Genomic DNA, 20,543 nt, shown 5'->3' on the forward strand with positions numbered 1-20,543 from the left:
TTACTTCAACACATTCAAAGAACTATGATTTGTGCACTGAGGACACAGATCACAGCCCTTCTTTGATTTACTAGATGTTTTTCAGGAGTTGATGGGAACAAAGAATTCATCACACTTAGGACAATATAATGATGTGTCTCTCTGAACTTGGAGAGACTAGTCCTCAGACAATGTAGATGCAGTCCATCATTGTGTCTTTCCAGCTGAGTAAAACAGCTCACTTGAGCTGGCTTTTTGGTTAAAAATTTCTTTGACCCTGGTTTATATCTTGAGCTCTCTTAGCCTAACCTCAAGAAGTAGGAATCAAAGAAGATGTCATCCATCATTGAATGCCTTTGTACAAATAGTCCCCCATGCCTACAGTGTATTCCCTTCCCTACACCTCACCTTTCTTGCTGTTGTTCAATCTTGTCTGAATTCTTGTCATCCTATTTGGAGTTTTCCTGGTAAAGATATTGATTTGACATTTCCTTCTCCAACTCATTTTATAGCTGAGAAACTGAGACAACCAGGGTTAAGGGTCTTGCCTAGAGCCACATAGCTAGTAAGTATCTGAGGCTGGATTTGAACTCAGGAAGATGAGTCTTCCTGATTCCAAGCCCAGTGCTCTGTGCCACCTAGCTGGGTCCCACAGAATACCAGCTTTCCTTCAAAGAACAACTCAGATATCACTTCCTATATAAATCCTTCCCTGTTCTCCCCAAGTATCAGTACTATCCCTACCAGTACAACTTAAGTATCTTGAGAGCAGGTACTGATTTTTGTCTTATTATCCCTAGTACTTAGCAAATTCCTGGTATATGGTAGTTCTTAATAAATGTTAAACTGAGCAGAATCGAATTATATTTCTAAACTAGTTTCAGAGCAAGTGACTTCTAGGAATATTCTCATAGGCAATTAATGGTTTTCTGTGAGATGTGCATCCTTCTTGTATTCATTCAGGATACTTTGATTTTCTTCCCACTTTGGAGACCTATAGTTCTCTACCTACTAACCATGGAGGGCAAAAGAAATCTCTGCTTTTATGTTATATCCATAAATTTCTGTCTACATGATGGATGAGGAGACTATTTTGTTATCAGGCTCATGATATTGCTATTGGTTTCTTAACCTCTTACCTCTTTCATTTGAATCTAGGGTCTATCTATTCTTACTTTATGAAAAACGTGGCAAGATACAGAATTTTTTTTCTCCAAACAAATTTCACTTCTCTTCCTCCTGAGTGTTTTGATTTTTTTCTTTTGTCTTAGTTTGAGACTCATTGTTTCCAACCATCAGAAGTACGTCTGAATTTCATCTAAATGACTGTGTTTTTCAAACTATGTGGCTATAAACAAGTTGTTCAACCACTTATCTGAAACTCAGTTTCTTTATATATAAAGTGAGTATAATAATTACTTCAGTACCTGCCTCATAGGATTACTTTGACAATGGGGAAAAGGGAGGAATGGAAAAGGGAAGGATGGGAAGGAGGAGGGGGAAGAAACAAATAGAGCAAAGAAGGAAGGTAAGAAATGAAAGAGGGAAAGATCCTAGTTATGTCCTCTCATTACTTAAAATAAATTAACTTCTTCCAGTTATAAAGTAGACAGTAATTATTCCTATAGTGACCCTCCCTTTTCCAAGAGTTTTCTTTCCAACCATTTTGCCATTCCTACCTCTTCTCTTTGCATTTTAAGGGTTGAAAATACTCTAGGAGGTTATAAAGAAGCAGACAAAGTTTGTATCATGAACTCACTTCATGAAGCCTACATCCCACTTCTTAGAAATATAGTGATATTAAAGGGGAAACTAATTCTATTTGTAACACTTGCTACTCTGTCCCTCTTTCCCTTATGGCCAAATATGCTACATTTCACCCTTCCTCTTGGGTTTTCTGGTATCTGAAGGAGTTTTGTGTTAAGGACCATGCCTAGGTGAAGAGGCAGGTCAATTCTCTGAGAGCCTCCACAGCTATGAATCATAACCCTTGAAGACGCTGCAAAACAGCCTTTACAGATGTTCCTTGTGGAGTGGGAATGAAATAAATTGGAGGCAGAAGGAAGAGGAGAGAGGTCAGAGAAGGCAACTGATTCTCAGTCTCCTTGTATCATCATCATCTTCTCACATGAAGAGATCCATTCTATAGGTCTGAGTTAGACTGCCAGCAGCCACTGGCAGGTGGTTCCTGTATCACAACAGTTTGGCAGTGCTAGGCTCTCTGCAAATGTCTCCCATCCTCCTTATGGTGCTTACTCAATTGTAAGAGTAAATTCTCTGCACTCTAGGTCCATTTAACAGCTAAGGATAAGATTGGCTTTTACAAAGGAATCATTCAAAAGTATAAATCATAAATATACAAATTTACTTCTTCAACATGTGGGAGTCATAATACTCCTCCATTTCACTTATCTCATACTTTCAGGAGATAGGGAAGGAAATTAGGTTCATAACTTAGCTCAGATCCTATCAAGTATAATCCCATGTCCAAGTCCAAAAACCGTTAAGGCTCAAATCCCAGGTGTCCTGGATTCTCCAAGCTTCCCTGCTGAATAGGCTGTCTATAACACCCCAATTGGAGCCCTAGCTGCAAGATTACCGTGGTTCAGGCTGTTGGGTTCATTTGAAATCACCACCATAACTTGAAACTGGAAAAGACAACAAAGAACAGAAATTCCAAGTCCATTTGTCAGGAGCTAAGATAAAAGAGAGGGAGAACTGGGGAAAGAAGTCCTTCCCCATTTACTAGTTCAATTCATGGATACCATGACATGGGTGAACTATGATCTTCACTCTGTACACATCATAAAAAAGAGTACAGGGGAAAAAAATGACTGATTCAGTGTGGCCAATTCTAAAAACAAAGCCTATTCTAGTTAGGTAGCCATATGTAATCAAAGAAGGCTACCCCTATGCATATACAAAGTGTATGTCAGGAGTCCTCAAACTACGGCCGGTGGCCAGATGAGGCAGCTGAGGACAATTATCCCCCTCACCCAGGGCTATGAAATTTCTTTATTTAAAGGCCCACAAAACAAAGTTTTTGTTTTTACTCTAGTCCAGACCTCCAACAGTCTGAGGGACAGTGAACTGGCCCCATATTTAAAAAATTTGAGGACCCCTGGTGTATGTGGACACAGAATATCTTCATTTTAGACAAACTGGATATACCCAAACAAGTCTCACAAGAAACCTCCAAGTTAAGATAGACTGTGCATGCTTCAGAGACTCCTTACATATTACAATAGTTATCAAAATAATTTTTTTTTAAAAATTTTACTAAGCAACCAAGTATGCCTGATTTAGATGCACAAGATTTTGTCCAGGAACTTAAGTATTGTATTTCCAAGAGTCATATTGGGAATAACAGGGAATAAACGTTTTTCTTGATCTGTCCCCCCAGAGTTTCAGCATTTTTGTAGTGGCATATACCAATCAATCCCCATCTTCTACTAATGTTTTGGTATGTTCATGGGCCGGGACCACCATATGGATTTTTTTTAATTTAACCCTACTAGTAAATCCATGAACTTTCTACTTAGAACCACTTTGAATTATAATCCCTATAACCTTAGTTTCCCAGAAAATAATAAATTCTGGGAAAATGGTCTTTCCTACATATGATTTGTTTCTGTTACAAGTCAACTCTACTAAGGATGTAAAAATGGGGATGAGATTGTTCAATGTGAAGACCTTTTTTTGGATCTATTCTTCATGAATAGCCTTATGAACAAGAAATGTTAGACAACCTATTCTGATCACCTCATTTTAAATATGGTTTCCCTGTGCCCAGACGAATCAATTCCCAGAGAAGTCTTAAGAATGGCTGGTAGATGTCACAGTGGATAGAGTCTTGTGCCTGAAGTCAGGAAGACCTTAGTTCAGATCTGACCTCAGCTACTTGCTAGATATATGATCCTGGGCAAGTCATTTAATCCTATTGGCTTCAGTTTCTTCTTCTGTCAAATGAGGTGGAGGAAGAAATTGCAAATCTCTGCACTATCTCTGCCAAGAAAACCCAAATGGGGTCACAAAGATTGAACATGACTGAAACAATGGAATAACAAACAAACAAACAAAAGAATGAAGAGGCTAAACTAGATCATCTCAAGGACCCCTTCCAGTCCAAAATATATGATCCTACAATTCTAATCCCATGTTCCTTCTTGAGATATAGTAAGCACTGCACATAGTATACACTTCAGAAGTGTGTGTGTATATATGTAGTTATACATGTCGTGTATGTTATATTTTATGTGTATTCATGTTATATGTATATGTTATATATAACATGTGTATTATCTAGGTAAATGTATATATAGCTATATGTAGAAAGAGAAACCTATATGTGTGTGTGGCAGACCAAAACACCAAAGTATCAAAATTGCATCCATTTATGACACAAGAATTCTCAGGAAAGAAGCACATAAAACCAGGGTGATCAGTCCAAGCTTTATTAGGGGATTTATTTTTAGGAGTCCCTGCAGTAGTACCTTGGCGTGGTCAAGAAGTATCAAGGAATATCCATGTGTGTAAGTCCATGTTGGAATTTTGTTCTTTAGTTTTTTATATTTTTTTAAACTGAAACAACTTAAGGAGAGAGTAGGCTGAAACATGTAGGATGTGGCTGAAATAGCAGGAAATATAAATGTTCAACCAAGATAAGAGTTGGTTGCTAACCTGCCACACAGCATTCTTGACCTAGCTAGAATATTTGTGAGTTTCTTGTCCATAATTGCACCCATGATCCATTTAATCCATAATCTAAGACTTCATGATTGGCCTGTACAACCTCTTCTTTCATGCATTCAGGATTCCATAAAGAAAGAGCATAGCAGGGGTCTAAGAGCTTTGTTGCCATGATATTTATGATTTGTAAAAGCATATAGCACACCAACAGTATAAATACATGTCGGCATAAGGGAAGAACATAATGTGGCAAGAATAATAGAACATTCATTCATTGGAGCATATTGGGTGGACTTGGTTTCATTAACAAAAATATCTAAATTAACAATAGTCATTGCCCCTCAGTGGTTCAGCTCTCCAGGATGCTTCTCTATGAGCAAAGACAGGCATAGATATGCCAGATACAGCAATTGTTCTTCATATGGCACATAGTACATCCAATGTATTTACTGATTCTCATGTCCCCAATGGGATCAGATTATTTAACAATATAATGGAATATCCAGGATGACATATATAATATTCAATGATAATGATTAGTAACAGCTTGGTAATTATAGGGTTCTTAGGGGAAATTCTATGTCTCTAGATGTTTATATGAATAAAAGAGAAAGAAGATCAATGAATTGAGCATGTAACTAAAAGATCTAGAAAAAAACAAATTAAAAATCCCCAATTAAATACCAAATTAGAAATTCTGAAGATCAAAGGAGAGATTAATAAAATTGAAAGAAAACTATTGAACTAATAAACAAAACTAAGTTGGTTTTATTAAAAAAACAAAATAGATAAACCTTTGGTTATTTGATTTAGGAAAAAACTAAATTATCAATATCAAAAATGAAAAGAGTGAATTTACTGCTAATGAAGAGGAAATTAAAACATTAATTAAGAACTATTTTGCCCAATTTATCCCAATAAACCTGATAATCTAAGTAAAATGGATGAATACTTACAAAAATATAGATTGTCCAGATTAATAGGTGAGGAAATAAATTAATTAAGTAGTCCCATTTTAGAAAATGATATTGAGCAAGCTATTAATGAACTTTCTAAGAAAAAATCTCCAGGACCAGATGGATTTACAAGTGAATTCTACCAAACATTTAAAGAACAATTAATTCCAATAGGGGAAGAAGGAATTCTATCAAATTCCTTTTATGATATAGGGTGCTGATAACTAAACCAGGAAAGGTCAAAACAGAGAAAGAAAATGATAGACCAATTTCCTTAATAAATATTAATGCAAAAATCTTAAATAAAATTAGCAATTATAACCAGGTAATTACTATGACAAAATAGGATATATACTAGGAATATAGTCTCATTGTATCTAAGGAAAACTATTAGATATTTAATAATTAGCATAATTAACTATATCAATAACCAAAGTAATAGAAATCATATGATTATATCAATAGATGCATAAAAAGCATTTGACAAAATACAACATTTATTCCTATTGGAAAACACTAGAGAGCATGGGAATAAATTGAGTTTCCTTAAAATTATAAGGAGCATCTATCTAAAAAACCATAAGCAAGCATCATATGCAATGGAGATAAACTAGAAGTATTCTCAATAAGATCAGGGGTGAAAAAAAGTGCTTGCTATCGTTACTACTGTTCAATATTATTCTAGAAATTGTTAGCAATAAGAAAAAGAAATTGAAGCAATAAGAAATAAGTAATGAGGCAACAAAATTCTCTCTTTGCATATGATACAATGGTATACTTAAAGAATCCTAGAACTCCTAGAAACAAAAACTACTAGAAATTACTAAAATATTAGAAGCAATTAACAACTTTAGTAAAGTTGCAAAATATAAAATAAACCTATATAAATCATGAGCATTTGTATATGTTACCCACAAAGTCCAACAGCAAGAGATAGAAAGAGAAATCCCATTTAAAATAAATATAAATAATATAAAAATATTTGATTGTTTACCGGCCAATACAAAGTCAAGAACAAATAAAGTTAGTTCTAACAATTGGAAGAATATCAAGCATTCATGGATAGGCTGAGCTGATAATAATAAAAATGACAATTCTACCTAAATTAATCCTCCTATTCAGTGCCATACCAGTCAAACTGCCAAGAAATTACTTTATAGAGCTAGAAAAAAAAGGGTAATAAAATTTATTTGGTAGAACATAAAGTCAAGAATTTCAAGGGAATTAATAAAAAAAAAAAAAAAAGCAAAGGAATGGTCTGGCTATACCAGAATTAAAACTATACTATACAACAGTGATTAGGAGAACAACAAATAGTCTACCTCTCAGATCTGTGGAGAAGAAAAGAATTTATAGTCAAAGAAAAACTAGAGAACATTATAAAATGCAAAATGGATGTTTTTGATCATATTAAATTTTAAAAGTCTATACAAACAAAACTAATGCAACTAAGATTAGAAAGGAAGCAGAAAACTAGGGGAAATTTTTGTATACAGTGTTTCTCATAAAAGCTTCATTTCTAAAATAGAGAACTGATTAAAATTTATAAGAATACAAGCTATTCCCCAACTGATAAATATCAAAGGATATAAACAATTTCAGATGAAGAAATTAAAGACATTTCTAGTTATATAAAAATGCTCTAAGTCACTACTGATCAGAAAAAGGCAAATTAAGACAACGCTGAGGTACAACTTCAAACATTTTAGATTGACTAAGATGATAGAAAAAGATAATGATAAGTATTAGAGGGGATGTGGAAAAACTGGGATACTAATGCATTGTTGGTGCATTAGTGAACTGATCCAACCATTCTAGAGAACAATTTGAAGCTATCTCCAAAGGACTATCAAACTATGTGTATGCCCTTTGATCCAGCAGTGTTTCTACTGGGTCTGTATCCCAAAGAGATTATAAAAAGGGAAAAAGGACCCACACATGAGGAAATATTTGCAGCAGATCTTTTTGTAGTGGTAAGGACCTGGAAATTGAATGTATGCCCATCAGTTGAGGAATGGCTGAATAAGGTATGATATATGAATGTAATTCCAATATTATTGTTCCATAAGAAATGATGAATAGACTGATTTCACAAAAGCCTGGAACTGAGATGAAATAAAGTGAGCAGACTACAAGAAGATTATGTGATAATCAACTGTGATGGACTTATGCTTTTCAACAAGAGGTGATGGAAAACAATTCCAATAGATTTGTAATGTAAAGAGTCGTCCACATCCAGAGAGAATTATGGACTGAATAGTATAACAGTATAATATAGTATTTTTTACCTTTGTTGTTTTTTTTCTTTTTCGTATTTTTTCCCTTTTGATCTGATTTTTCTCACACAACAGGACAAATGTAGAAATATGTTTAGAATATTTGCATATGTTTAACCTATATTATATTACTTTCTGTCTAGGGGGGTAATGGAGAAAAATTTGGAACACAAGGTTTGGCAAAGATGAATGTTGAAAATTATCTTTGCGTGTACTTTTTTAAAAAAACCATGTTTATATCTCAGTGTCTTATATAAAATTCTTAACCTTTTGCGGCATATGACATGGTATACTCCCCTTGCCATTTGGAAATTTCTGACATTCTAGAATACTTCTCTCTTAGGCATTCTTATTGGGTGTCTGCCCCCCTTGCCTAGAATTCTCTCCCTCCTCATCTTGATCTCTTGTCCTCTTAGCCTCCTTAACCTTAATGACTTTCTTCTGAGATTATCTCTAATTTGTCTGTCTATATCTTGTACCACCTATAGTGGTCTGTATGTTGTCTCTCATTAAAATGTGAAGACCTTAAGAATAGGGCTCATTTTTGCCATCCTTTGTATCCCCAGAATTTAGTACAGTTGTCTGATACACAGTAGGTACTTAATAAATGCTTATTAAATTGATGAGATATTTGTCAGAGTTTATAATTTTCTCTATGGGGGGGTGGAGGAATATGGCCAGGGCTGGGCTTACAGGACCATTGGCAGTACAAAAATAATCTGCAAAATATGTTTTGGGTGGTTATTTTATAATCTTTGTGATCTAGCTTCTAACCACAACATTATACTGAAATTGCTCTCTCCGAGGTTATCAATGATCTCTTAACTGCCCAATTGAATGGTCTTTCTCAGTTTTCATCATTCTTGATCTCTGCAGCATTTGAACCAGTACATCATTCTCTTCAATACTCTCTTTGCTATGTTTTTATGACACTGATCTCTTATCCATTTGACCTCTCCTTCTCAACTTCCTAGAATGGAGGCCTTGCAAAATTAAGATGTATTATCAGTAAATATTTAATTTGTATGCTTGTTTTATATACCCATATTATCCCAGATCCCATAAAAATTTCTCTGGTAAAAAGGGGTCATAAGTGGAAAAAGTTTAGGAAGCCCTGATTTAGTGGATATCTGCTCACAGCAAGTGTCTCCTCCAAACTCTGTCCTGTACCCTTTTTTCCCCTCCTCTCTATTGCTATATTGTTTGCTTGCTGATCTCATTAACACTCATGAACTATCAAAGTGATCTTCCTAAAGTACAGATCTGATCATATCACTTGATTGTTCAATAAGCTCCAGTGACTCATTATCTCTAGAATAAAATATAGAAAACCTCTCATAACATGGCCCCCTTCTACCATTGCAGTTCTCTTATACTTTACTCCTTTCCATATATTCTGAGACCCAGTGACACTGGCCTCTTTACTGTTCCTCACTTAGGACACTCCATCTCGCAACTCCTTTCTTTTTTACTGGTTATTCCTCATACCTGGAAAATTCTCTCTCCTCATCTCTGCCTCCTAGCTTCCCTGATTTCCTTCTTATCTCAGCTAAAATCTCCCCTTCTGCCAGAAACCCTTACCAGTTCCCCTTACTAATAGTAGTGCCTTCCCTCTAAGATTCCTCCCCAGTTTCTCTTGGATATGTCTTGATCTTACAAAGTTGTTCTTATATAATAGGTTGTTACATATCTCCTTGAGGATAGGGACTGTTTTTATTTTTCTTTGTATCCTTAAACTTAAGTAGTTAGCGCATAGTTAAATGCATAAGTGCTTCTTGACTAACTAATGAAGATATCTTATAAACTCATTTAGGCTTCTGACAATGGTTTTGATATAGCCTTGAATTAAGACGTTTCATCAGTAAAAATTACTTTTTTCCTCTCAGAATTATTTTTGTCTTTCTAAAGCTTGTCTATGACAAATACTTTTTTCATAGCAATGTTTAGGTGCTGCTGCTGTTTGGTAGTTAGGTTTTTTCCCTATCTTTTTGCTGTTCTTGTAATTATAGTAAGTCCTATACATACTTTACAGAAATGAAGAGCTACCCCTTCAGTGGCTCCATTATTCTAAAGGTCTTTGCTTGTTTGCTGACATTCAAGTAGGATGTTTTTGTTTTTGTTTTACAACAACAGTTTGCTAGTTCTTAGAATTTTTATTTTCACCTATACTTTTTTTTGTACTTTGGTACAACTGATCTTCTTTCACTGGGAGCCTGAAAACTTGATTTCCCCATACCCACAACATATCTCTATTAGTCATTGAAGTGTGCTCTTTACAAGCTATAATTTTTATATATTTCCTTAGAATTATATCTACTCTTAAAAAACACAATTAAAAACACTACATCAGGGGGTAACTTAATATGCATTTGGCACTGAATCAAATACTCAATTGAAAGAAAATTTACCTAAGGTCAGGAAAGCTAGTTTCAACGTGGTTTCATCTGGTAAAGTTCAGCTCTTCTGAGTCATCCTAGTGTCAGCAGAAGCACACATGTCACTGCTCTCACAAATTGAAGCATATCAAAATTACTGTTTCTACCAAGTAATTCACATACCATTGTATCAGCTCTACCAAGTCCATGTTCTTATATTGTCAGCATCATGCTAGCAACAATTACTGAGAAAATAGTATTTTGAGACTTTATGAAAGAGACATTTGCTATCAAAATGATTCTATGTGCTTTGCCATAAGATGTAAGGTTAGGTTGATGCTCTGGGTTAGTGCCCAATGGGTCCCATTGGTGCTGGAAGATCAAATTTGCCCCTGGCAAGAGACATAAAGCAAAATAAACTGTTGGGCTCACCTGCAAATTGCAGCCCCTTTACAGTCTATAAGAGTAGCAAAGAGACATATATTACCTCAGGCAGGAATCTGAGAAAGAGAGAAGGTTTCTCTAGAATCTGAGTCGAGCCAACAATATAAAAAGGCCAGAAAGCTCAATGGAAAACATTCCCTAGATGGCCTGTATGTAACAGAGGGAAGAAGATGCCTGAGGAGCTGACAGCCAGAGTTACAAATGGTCCCAAAGGCATTGCCACAGAAGTCTGGCACAATCAGACCTCAATTAGCAAACTCCAATTACCCACAATTTCAGTTATCTGACATTAGCTCATGTCCCCTGCTGTTTCTCTCACCCATTATAAACCTCCCAGCTCAACAGTACCATCACTCATTCAAAATAATTCATTGCTCCTTCATCCCTTTCAAGTTTTTATTCAGATGGGAAAGTGTTTTCTGTGATTTTGTGTAGGCTTAGACAGTCCAGGGAACGGACATAGTTATAGGTGTGGCAGGAAAGTTCCTCACTCAATCATAATAGTCTAATCCTAGGACGTCCTCCTTATTCTATTTCATATGTACACTGATACCCCCATATCCTCCTGTCCAGGTAATTGAAGCTCAGTCTCACAGATTCAATGCAGTCCCAGGCCCTGATAGCAATTCAACCCCAGAAAAAGTAATTTGTAACAGCCCCCACTTCCCCACCAGCTATCAGGTCCCTCCAAAAGTCTACTTATTTGCACACTGTCTGGCTCCATAGCTCAGGTATTTCTACCTAAATCTTTCAGAATCCAAGTCCTTAGTCCAATGGTTCTCAAAGTCTGGTCCAAAGCATCCTGGGAATCTCTGAAATCCTTTCAGAGAATCTACAAATTCACAATTAGTTTTTATTTTTAATGTGATCAATATCTGTAACTATAACCCACATAAACAAAAACTTTTTGGATAGATCCTCAATCATTTTTAATAGGATAAAGATATTGAGAACAAAAGTTTGAGGACCACTGCCTTAGTCCTTGGAGAAGTTAACCCCTTATTTCTGAATTATTGCCAATCATCTTGATTGGTGACTGAGCCAATACAAGCTAGCCCTTTCTATCTAACTGGCCCCAAACCCCATATCATGCTTCCCCTTCATATTCTTTCCTGATGTATAGTCAGGCTATCCTGTCATCTGCCTATCTGAGTATACTTCCCTTCCCTATTTTCCATCTCTTGCTCTGAGAACTGTAATAAAATTAATAGTACCATTATTTCTGCAAAAATTGCATCAATGACTTCCCTATAGATCATACTTTTGTATCTCTGTGATTCTCCAGATCAAAACTCCCTTTCCTGGCCACTATCAGTACTTTCTGTTCTTTGTCTTGCTTTATTAGAATGTCAGCTCCTTGGGGGCAAGATCTGGGTCTCTTTTGTAACTATATCTTAATTGTGATTCAGAACAGCATCATGTCTTCATGTATTAAGTGCTTAATAAATTAATTTTTTTGCATTTATTTTTCTACCGCATGCAAAGATCCCATTAGCTTGCTCAGCTGGTACAACTCCTCCACACAGAGGAGTTAGGGAGTAGTGTGTGTTCTATAGTAGATGTTCTATAACTGGTTCTGGTCAGCTGATCACATGGTAGAGAGGAGGATTTCTGATTGTACTCAGTCATTCAAAAAGGAAGAAGCTGTGGTTATAATCTCTGCTTCAAATGAAGCAAATGCATCTGAGAGACCTTGGTAACACTTCTGTTCACAACTTTCAGTGAGAGAGCTTGTGGAACAGGTCTTCCTTCCCTGAGGCCATATTGTCCCAAGAAACAGGATTTGGTCAAACTTCTAATAATAGCTCATATTAACATAGCAACTGAAGTTGAAAGAAGTTAATTGGCTTGCCCAAGGTCACACTGCTAACAAGTGTCTGAAGCAGGATTTCAACTGGGGTCTTGTTGACTCCAGATCTGTTCATTTGTTCTTTTCTGCTCAAGATGAATAAAGTCTCCAACTTTGGGGACTTCAAAGGTTAGGAGAATGAGCTATGAGAAGCCAGGAGTTGAATTTCAGGCTGGAATCTGCATCCAGCATGTCATCACTGCCCCAACATGCAAGGAGTGATTTTCCAGACTCCAGTCTTCTCTTCTCTTTCTCCCTCTCCCTTTCTCTCCTTCTCTCTTTCCCTCTCTTCTCCTCCTCTTTCCCCTTCCCCTCCTTTTTCCCCTTCTCCTCCCTTTTTCCCTTCCCCTACTCCTTTCCTTTCCTCTTCCTCTCTCCCTTCCCCTCTCCCTTCCTCTTCTTCCCTCTCTCTTTCTCTCTCTCTCTCTCTCTCTCTCTCTCTCTCTCTCTCTCTCTCTCTCAAACTTTTTTCACTTGCAACCTTTTCACCTGAGAAATTTTTTATGCAACTCTGGATATAGAGGTTTCTAAAATATATATACAAATCAAATATTTACTGATAATAAAGAAATTGAAGACAATTCTTTAGTACATATGTAATTTTACCATTTTTAAAAGATGGAAACAAATTTGCATACTAACGAGATGGATATGCTTGTTTATTTTTATATAAAGAACTAAGTCATAGTGTAATATTTGATTCTGCAGAATGTAGAGCATTCAGAAACCTTTTTACTGTTGCCAAATTTTTCATGACCCCCACATTCAGTTACGATGCCCCATATGGGGTTGCAACCCACAATTTAAAAAACTTTGTTCTAGCAAACAGCCTCTCTTTATCCTTTGAGACTAAGATACTGACATCTTAACTAGTTTCAATAGAATTCTTGTCATGCTTTCTATCAACCCCTTATCCCACCTCAGACCCTGCTCAGTTTTATACCCCAGTTTCCCTAAGATTCTGCCTTTGTTTTTGCCAGCATTTGTAAAATGTCACCCCATATAGAATGTTGTGAGTCCAAAGCTCCCCTACTCTCCTCACCTGCTCCTGGATATAAAGTTAGCATGTAACTACTGCTGGATTTCAGTGACACTGACTACCTACCTGCAGATCAGTTCTCCACCAATTATCTGCAGCCAAACTGCCTAGATCCACCCCTCTTATGCTTTAACTTTTCCTGGGGAGGTAAAAACACTAGACTGGGACTCAAGAGACAATAGTTTGGGCTGACTCTGCCCCTATCAGGCTATGTGTGACTTTAGCCAAGTCACTTAATCTCTCCAGGTCTTTGACTGTAATATTGGAGTGAAAATGAAGAAGAGCTGCTTATCTTTTAGAGGGGTTATGAGTACCCAGTGAGATAATGTCAGTGAAAAAGCTTGTAGTTTGCAAATGGGATTGAACCAAGAGTTCTCGAGGTGTTTGAAGAGATCTATATATGTATATATGGGCTGTGCCAATTTTCTGATTCTGCAGTTGTGGAAAGACAATAAGCTCTACATCTCTCATATTTTCAATTGTCCCCATCTTTTGAGTGTGCCAGACTTGAAAGAAAAATAGATGATTTGTTGGGAATATTTTCTTTTTGCATTCAAAATTGAACTGATAACATTTAATTATGATACAGACATTTCAAAAGCCACTTTGTGCCACTAAAGATCTCATAGCAACAGAAACAAAACAAAGCTCAAGCTTAAAATATGATTCACCCTTTTTTTAAATGATAAGAGTGGGGGGAAAAAAGCCCTTGGTGGCAAGTCAGGAGATCTGAATTCTAGATTTGTTTCTCCCTCTAAATCACTGTGGGACTGGGCTGTAGCTTTACTTTCCTGGGTCTTCGTTTCACCAGCTATAAAATGAGAATGACCCCTAAGATGTCTTTAGTTCTAATGTTCTGTCATGCTGAGTGTCTTACATCAGGGTAATGCTAATTCCCCAGCACAAGGTGGAAAAAAACAAGCTCACAAAACACAGCTAACAGGTTTCCATATAGGAGAGAAATAGCCTCTAGGGTCAAGGGCCCATACAGTAAACTACATCACCCCAGAGCCCATCATGTGTCCAGTGACTATTCCTGGACCATTAAGGGGCACAAGAGAGCTCATCTTAATAGGCAAGTCCCGGTCCTCCAGAAATGGAGGGAAAGGATCTACAGGCAGGAGGACATAGTGACATTTGTCTCTGTACAGTGTTCATCTGGATTACCTGTGAGGGAGAAACATCTTTTCCCACATCTCTAATTGAAATTCGTGTTCTTCTGATCACATCATCTCTTTCTCTTTAGGAGTAATGAGACCTTGCCCTTTCACAAGGCTAGGAAAGGGATTAATGGGAATAATGTCAGTGGTAAAGTGCTTTGAAAATTCACCCTTTAAGAAGCAAGACAAACAAAAGCCATTCCTGCATGAAAGCAAATGAATGTGGGCTTTGCTGAAGGCAGTATTTGTAATGCTAGATATGAATAGCTTTTAAGGTTTCAGAAATCACAGTACTTCATCCTTCCCCTTCCACCATCATTTCCCTCTCCCACCTCCACTTCCCTCTCACCAAGGATATCCATTTGCAAAAGAATAATTCACACCTGTCTGATCCTGCAATTTGGAACAGAATAAAAGTTGTTTCTTTCCAGATTCTCCCAGAGCACCTAGGAAGGATAATGGGACACTAGCATTAGTCATATTCCCAACTATACAGACTCCAAGGGTGTTTTAAGCTCATGGTTCTTAGGATCATTTTGGCCAGAACACAGATCATGATAGTTCTGACCAAATCAAACACAAATAGCTTGGAATATTCTTGTTCCCGTCCCTGGACACCCCTGAAGGCCATAACTATTGAAGAATAACAAAAAAATTACAATATTTATATTTTAATTCTCCAAAGATCTGAGTACTCATAAGATCATAGATGTATGGTTGAAAGGATCCTTAAAGATCAACCAAGTATTTTTACAAGTGAAGAAACTCAACAAGATTAAAAAAGAGGCTCAGCAAGAGTAAATAATTTGCTCAAGGTCACACAGTACTATATGGCAAAGAAGAACCCAGCTCCAAACCCAGCAACCTTTCCATTCTGCCATACTGCCTCTTAAGTTGGTCCCAGATGTAGATTACATCTGACAATGGTTTTAGAGTTTTTATGGCTAAAAAAATCCATCACCATGCAGAAAACTTGGTGATGAACCTTTCTGAACTTAGCTAGACTAGTCTTCTGATGGCCCATCACTGGGCCCACATCCAAGTCCTTCATAGCTTGGAAGGACTTGCTAAGTAGTTACACTCCTCTGGAATAGTCTTTAAAAGGCCAGTGTCTTTACTTCCATATGACAATGAGTCAGTAGAGAAGAAGAAATAATAATATTTAGAGGAGAAACAAAACTCATATTTCACATTATACTACTTTAAAGTTTACAAAACATTTTCCTTGCCACAACCCTGGCCAGAAGTAATGTAAATATTGTTATTCCTGTTTTTACAAATAAAATCAGAGGCTGAAAGCGGTAGAGTGTGACTTACCCAGTGTGACATTGGGATAAAAATTATAAGAGTCAGACTTTGAATCTGGGGCTTCTGATTCCAAAGTCAAGACTCTTACCACTCTGGCTGGCTGCAAGCCTAAAGCTTACAGCCCTGGCTCTTTTGTAAAAGCCTCTTCCCCAGTCCATTAGCGCTTCTGTCGGTCCCGCTCTGAAGTGCATCACCTCCAATGTGTTAGTAAGAGGTAAGTGGCAAAGCATCTCGGGGACCCATGGTAACAATGCTAGGAAGCCTATAGTGGTTAATGAATCCCCTATGGAGATCTCCCCGTTAGCCGAGGTTTAATATGCTATAATGGCAGGGAGTCATTTCTCCATGAGCTATTGCTCCTCCTCGCTCTCTGTACATTAAGAGTTATTTATGAGGCAATTTGAGCAGTTTCACACTAGCTGGTCATTATGTTGCTGTCTGCTTACCACTAGGAGGGGAGCTGGCCCCTAAGAGGAGAGCACTCCTTTCTCTGTCTGTGCTTTGCAGTAAATGATGACATAGTGGCTCTTAGCAGGTGCCGTATTTGCTCATGGGGAAAGAGGGCAGAGCCAAAAGCTGCAGGAAAGTAGCTTTTACTGTATCTCCAGTGCAGTGGCTTAAGGCCCTTGCTGGAGTTTGTTAACTACCGAATCCTGTCCTGGATGCTACTGGAAATAGGCTCATCTTAAATGGAAAAACTTTGAGCTTGTGGAGTTTATACAGGTAACATGAGCTGTGCTCAATGGAAGAACCCAGATGTTTGCAAATAAACACAAGCCACTGGGTAATGACTGAATTCTTTAATTTTCATCCTGGTAGTTTTATCCTTCTTAAGAATATCATGTCTTGTATATTTATTTTGTATTTAATTCATACTTTAATATAGCTAACATGTATTGGTCATCGTGCCATCTAAGGGAGGGGGTGGGGGGAAGGAAGGGAAAAATTGGAAGGTTTGGCAATTGTCAGTGCTGTAAAATTACCCATGCATATAACTTGTAAATAAAAAGCTATTAAAATTTTTTAAAAATAATATCATGTCTTGGTCCTTCCTCCCTGTGTCCTTCCTCCCTGCCGAAAGAGCATAGGATCAAAGGAACAGGAATGGACATCAAACTGCAGCTACTCTAACTGATTCATTTTATAAATAAGCAAATTAAGGTTTGCCACTATGTCCTTCTTACATACATAATGTTATATGACCTTCATGGCATAATTGATATAACATCATAGGATCACTGATTTAAAGCTAGATTTAAACTTAAAGGTCATCTATTTCCCAGTTTCTTTAATTGTGGGTTGTGACCCACATGGGGTCTTATAACTGAATGTAAGGGTCACAAAAAGATAATTTATTATAAGGAAATGTTTGATTTCTATACCTTTTTTATATATCTATATAGCCAGAATCCAGTAAAAGTTTCTTGAGCAAAAAGGGGTCATTAATGAAAAAAGTTTAATAACCCCCTCACTGATAGATGAGGAAACAGACCCCAAGAAGCTAATGTCTTTCCTAAAGTCATACAAGTAGTAAATGACAAAGTCAGGGTTTGAATTCAGGTCCTCTGACACTAAAACTAGCATTCTGTGCACTGTATCGTAGAAGATGAAATAACTATTTATTTAAGTAGTGAGGACGCTGTTAGAATAAAAGAATGCTCAAAGGGTAGCAAGATTATCCAGGGAAGGCCTTCTGAGAAGGAGAACCAGGACAATATCATCACATTTATAAAACATATTTCTCTCTACCAACCTAGCATAACTAAATTCATTGCTCCTTCACATATACCCAATTAGGCTGCTCATGCCAAGCCAACCCTAAAGAAATCTCAATGTTCATTTGTATCTTTGGCCTGATATTTGGAACATTAATTAATTCTGAATCTTGGGGAAATTGTCCCACATCTTATAGCAAGGGCGAATATTATAAGAAGTGCTTAGATCCTTGTGCAATATACATATCTAAATACAGACACCAAGATCCAGACCACACTGAGTTAGCCATAATGCAAAGGTATTTTCCTCACCAACAATGATGGCAGAGGTAAATGAGACCCAGCATGGGGAGGTAACATACCTAAAGGCTCAAGGTCACCCCATCAAGCAATTACAAAGCTGGGATGCAGACCCATGCTCCTGATTCTTAGTCCAAATATGATGTCATGTTACTTTACCCTCTGTTCTGGGGGAAAGGAACAACCTTAATATTGAACAGACTATCAGAAAGACAAAGATAAAATCTTTCTTTAGGTTTACCTCTGTCAGATAAGGTTTTTGTATTTTCTTTAAAGGAAAAATATCTCCACTTCTTGGGTACACTACCATGGACAGTGGTACCTGAGGAATAATGTATAAAAGAAGAGGTGGGGAGATAGTGTCAGGGCAAAGGATACTAAAAAATCTAAGTTCTGATCCTGGCTTTTTCCCCTACTTGCTATATCACTATGGGAAGTCCTTTTCTTCTCTGAGGGCCTCAGTTTACTCATCTATAAACTAGATGATTTCTAAGGCTCTTTCTAACTCTGAATCTACAAATCTATTTTGTGACCAAAATTTGCATTTTAAAATATACCTGTGGCTTCAACACTTCTTTTCTTCACTACTTCCCACCTAATTTGTACAATGCTTATGTTTTCAACAATGTGATCAAGTATCACACATATCATTTTTCTGTTCTTTTACATAAGGAATCGTAATGCCTTTGAATTGGCTTAATTATCAAGGTACTTCAGTGCATAAAAAACAAGTGCACAGTCTGCTAACCATGCCAGAAGCACTGATTGAATCAAGAAATTTGGTCTATTCTAGTCAAAGGATGAATATTTGCCCTCTGACACTTTGTACTGCATTATCAGGAAGGCTTTGAATAGAGGACCAGCAGAGCTGCAAACCCCCAGTGAAAAAACCTGGAAAAGCATCTCTCTCAAATCCCTTGGTAGGTCAATCCCTAGGATCTTACAGCAAAAAGTCAGCAAGATTGTGAGTTCTAGGGTGAAGTCATAAAAAAGAAAAGGTGATGGATTTAGAGACACAAGACTGAGTCTTACCTCTACCATTTATCACCTGTGTGACCTTAGTCCTAAACCTGTCTCCATCTGCAAAATGAAGGTTTTTAATCTGGGATTTATGAATAGATTTGGGGTATCCATGAACTTGAGTAGGAAAAATAGGTCTTTATTTCAAAATAATTGGTTTCTTTTATAAGCCTATGTATTTTACTCTGTGCAATTAAAGTCGTTATTTTGAGAAGGGTCCATAGACTTCACTGGACTGCCAAAGAGGTTATTAAGCTGGAGGGAGCTCAAACAAGCTCTGGAAAACCAATTTTAAAATTTTCAGTGTGAGCATTTCCACTTTGGATATATATAAACTCTACAAATCCGGACTTGATTTATAATCATGTTGGTTGTCTAGATTTAAGTGATGGAGGAAAGGTGAATAATGCAGATGAAACTTTAAAATGTGTCATGAATATAATCAGAGAACCACTTATTAAACACTCACCCTTGAATCCAAGACAAAAAATAATCCCTGGACTAGATGGTCTTTTCCAGTTCTAAATCTACAGCCTTATGAAAATCAAAAACCATCCTCCTTTCCCATCCCCTGCAATTCACAGCTGTAGTTTTGGCCTGATGATCAATGACTTCCCCTACCAGAAAGACAGAAGAGTTGCACTTGGGTAACATAGAAAAGGGGAAGGCTAGTGATATTAACTGATTCTTCCCCAGCTTCACTAGGCCTTTATTGCAGAGATAGCTCTATGTAGTGCATAGATGAGAAAGTTCACACAGGACCCGATACCCTGAGTTGTTCCTTTGGTGTCCAATGATAGGCTTAGGTCTTTTCTGCCTGTGAGTATTTTTCTCTGGTAAATGCGGCACACAATAATCCAGGAAAGAAGTGGTTTATCTCCTGTGGCCCTGGGAAAGTGGGGAATTCTGGTGGGATTAGTCCCTGATTTATGGCAAGGAAGAAGCTGACTTCTTGCTAATATAGTTTCTTGAACAAAAGGAGGCAAGTCAACTCTTTCAGACTTATTCCAGCAACAGCCTAAAAATATCAACAGACCAAATCGTAATCAAGAAATCCAATGAAATTTTGTGTACAAAATGTAAGAAATGCACTAAAAGTCAGCCAAAAGCAGGAACAGGAAAACCAGTTCTACTTAGGAAAACAAGTCAGAAGCCTCTCAGAAAGAAAAGAGGTCAGAAAGGCTCTGTGTCCAGAAACAACAAGAAGGAGGATCTTCCTGAGAAAGTTGTAGGGTAGTTGGAAAACCACAGCAGTGATCTTGGAAATGACCAGGAATAATAGCAATCAGGCTGGATATTGAAACACTCAGAAGGAGTCTCAGGTCTGGGGACTGTAAGGACCCTACCATTCTATATGGTGACACTATAGAACACTCTGAATATTCAGTGCTCTAATCCTTAAACATCCATAGGGGTCTTAATTCCTAGAGTTG

This window comes from Sarcophilus harrisii, chromosome 2, assembly GCF_902635505.1.
Source record: "Sarcophilus harrisii chromosome 2, mSarHar1.11, whole genome shotgun sequence".
Lineage (NCBI taxonomy): Eukaryota > Metazoa > Chordata > Mammalia > Dasyuromorphia > Dasyuridae > Sarcophilus > Sarcophilus harrisii.